The sequence below is a fragment of the Tachypleus tridentatus genome, chromosome 13 (genome assembly GCF_004210375.1).
Source record: "Tachypleus tridentatus isolate NWPU-2018 chromosome 13, ASM421037v1, whole genome shotgun sequence".
NCBI classification, from domain to species: domain Eukaryota; kingdom Metazoa; phylum Arthropoda; class Merostomata; order Xiphosura; family Limulidae; genus Tachypleus; species Tachypleus tridentatus.
In genome coordinates this window covers 69093563-69097349 of record NC_134837.1, presented here as the reverse complement: position 1 = coordinate 69097349, position 3787 = coordinate 69093563, and positions in this window count along the sequence as shown.

Here is a 3787-nt window from a genome sequence, read left to right as displayed (position 1 = left end):
TACTGAAAATATATTTCACGATGTCTATTTAACAGTATAACAGTTAGGTGTTTAACATTAGAGGATCAGTAGTGACTGTTCAGATGTGACAAGGTGGCTTGTTTGACGTAGGGTAAAGCCACATTGGGTTATCTTCTGTGTTCAGTGTGGGGAATAAAATAACATATTTTAATGTTGTAAATCTGTAAACTTACTCATGTGTCAAGATAATATTCTCTCTAAATGCTCAGTGTTGTAATATTGTGATGCCCCTCAGTGCCACAGTGGTATGTAAGCGGACTTACATACTAAAAACCGGGCTTCGATACCCGTGGTGGGCAGAATATATATATCCTAGTGTGTAGCTTTGTGCTTAATTCTAAACAAACAAACAATTATTGTGATTAAAAATATGGCAATTATGTATTAAAGTCTTTTTGATAGACAACATGTGACATACTCAAGCCCACATATTGGTAGTTTGAAGTCTTGGGACACTTATTTTCTGAGACCCCTTGAATAAGGTACAACAAAATTTGAAGTTAATTATAATTAATACATACTGAGTTAATTACAGAATGTGAGCTAATTATTCAAAGTAAATTAGCATATGATGCACCTAACTTTTAAGAATGATATATTAAAATATTTTTTTCTACGAGCTACACTCACTAGAACTAAAAGCTCATAAGTAACTCAACCTTTAAGTACCTTGATTAGTGTTACATTTGTTTCATGTTAACGTATATTTTACACTTCTTATGATAGATTTTAAGAATCATAGCCCAAAAGGCAATAAAACAGTAACATTTAATTATAAACATTTGCATAAGGTTAAGAAGTTTTAAACTATTTAGTGTAAAGAAATGTTTTCTAATACAGTTTGAAGTAACTCTAGGGAAAAAAGATAATTTTGATTTGTTTTGTATTTTGTTTGGTGGTTACGAGGTGGGTTAAATTAATCCAGTCTGTGTTGTGTAAGAATATAGCAAACAACAGTTAAAATAGAGAAATTTATCGAAAAGAGAGAGAGAGTTAAACTGATGGTTTGGATCGTCAGTAGGGACCTCTCACCACTTTAGAAGCTGGTACAACTGCACCATGGTTAATATGGCCCTAGGCATACCACATAAGTTATTATTTGTATAATGGCCCGGCATGGCCAAGCGCGTTAAGGCGTGCGACTCGTAATCTGAGGGTTGCAGGTTCGAATCCACGTTACACCAGACATGCTCGCCCTTTCAGCCGTGGAGGCATTATAATTTTACGGTCAATCCCACTATTCGTTGGTAAAAGAGCAGCCCAAGAGTTGGCAGTGGGTGGTAATGACTAGCTGCCCTCCCTCTAGTCTTACACTGCTAAATTAGGGACGGCTAGAGCAGATAGCCCTCGAGTAGCTTTGCGTGAACTTTAAAACAAAGTAAAAACCGTCAAGTCTTTTTATTTAATAAAAAAGGAAGCTACAATAGTTTTAGTACTATGTAATTATTTTAGGCTTCAAACATTTGAATATTAGTTTTATACATATGTAAAAAAAAAAAGTAAGGGTAGCATGTTTTTGCTACAGAATTACTGGAACCTATGTATAAATATATAAATAAAAATAACAGGATGTTTTCATATTAGGAGATGAAAACAATTTGCTAATAAACTGAAATTTGTAGAACTGTTTCAAGTAATATATTAATGTTATAATAATTTGTTTATAAACTAGAGGGGCATAATTTTAAGATCAAGTACGTTCATGGAAATAGGCCTAGAACTTTCTAAACCCTTAAAGGCAGATTTTCTAGTAATTTGAGGAATAGATAAAAAATATCCACAGTGAAGCGTCAAGAAAAAAAAAGACAAAGTAGTTTCAAAACATGTTGTTAGCTTGTAGATTTACAAGTTATAATAGTGTACCAGCAAAGATAGCTTAAGTAAACCGCCAACGATAAAATATCACACCAATAGCCTCAAACTTTCAGTATGTTTATGCTAAAACGTTAATTCTATGTCTACGTCCTTTTTTAACTTTTAATTTTTCGAGCAACTTCTTGGCTGCGTTTTTTCCTGTTTGCAGTGAAAACAACATTCATGTTTCTTTGTTATATTTCGCGCAAATCTTCTTTAGGCTTTCCGCGATTGACGTCATTAAATTCAAGTGTTAGATCAGAGGGAAGACAAGCTAGTAAATACCGATAATTCTTGGGCTTCTCTTTTTACTAGTGATAAGTGGAATTGACTGTCATATTATAATTCTTCTTCCTATATGTTAAAGAACGAAGATGTACAGCAAAGAGTTTCAGTCCCGCGTCCCCCTAGATTGCAACATTCTGGTCACCCCATAATCTTTCGAAAGATGTTCAAACCACACTGGTTTTATATGTAAGCTTCTAATTAATACAGATTTGTAATTTTCCATTTCCCCTGTGTTTCTGACCGTGTGTTGTGGTGCCTTCTCACACATGCATATTCTCTAACGAACCACTACAAGTACTGTGTGCATCCATTGTTGACAGAGAGGTCATAATGGTTGAGTTCAGCCACGTGATGAAATTCTTTGATACAGAAAATTAGTACTTGGTGTATATAAACCGCAATACTGACCTGGTGGTTGGGGCATATGAACTGACATTTTTGTTTGTCTTTGACGAACTATGATCTTTACGTTTGAATTTTGTTAGGTGATTAGAAATCGATTCGTTGTTTTGTTGTTTCAACAGTTATTTACGTTCCTTGTATTCTTTTCTACTTTTGTTTGTTTTTGTATTTCGCGTATAGCTACATTAAGGCTACCTGCGTTAACCGTCCCTAATTTTGCAGTGTAAGACAAGAGGGAAGGCAGCTAGTCATCACCACCCGCCACCAACTCTTGGGCTACTCTTTGACCAACTAATAGTTGGATTGACCGTTACATTATAACGCTCCCACGGCTGAAATGGCGAGCATGTTTGGGTAACGTGCATTCGAACTCGCAACCCTCGGGTTACGAGTCAAGTGCCTTAACCACCTGGCTATGCCGGGCCCTTTTCTACTTTTAATTAAAATTACTTTTATGTGACATCTAAATAACTATAAAAATCTATGCATAATTCTGTGGACATAAAAACACAGATAATCAATAAACTTGTTATTCTACACTGTTTGTTACAGCAATCTTGATTTCAACGCTTAATAATACAAAAACAAATTCAGCTTAATGATTTAATGAGAACGCAATTATAAAAACAGTGACTACTTGACGAATGGTGTTTGCTGGTCTTGGAACATATAGAGAAACACAATTAATATTTTTAGAAATATTCTAGAAGACTACAAAACAGAAAATGGAAATATAGTTCAGAAATGTATTTTTATTGTGGATGATAAATCGGAATTCTTGTACTTTTTTTTTTTACTAGGATCCACAAAATCAAAATCTTTGGAGTTATAACATTGAAACTTGGCATCTATTTTTTCAAAGTTAACACTAGATGGCAAACCAATCTGAAAAGACAGAAAATACATTACTTACTCTTGTTCAATTAACTAAAATTTTCAAGACCAATGTCTCCGGAATTGTATATCGTAATTTCAAGGGATTCTTGTATCGTTATCATACAAATTGGTTTCTTACATTGACACCAGATAGCACTTCGATACTGCAGAAGAATAAATTAACTATCGATTTTACGGAAGGTGTTGATTTGTTTGTTTTTCAGTTTCGCGCATAGCTACACGAGAGCTATCTGCGCTAGCTGTCCCTAATTTTGCAGTGTAAAACTACAGAGGGAAGGCAGGTACTGCACCAAGTTATTGTATTAAACAAACTGGAAATTCACTT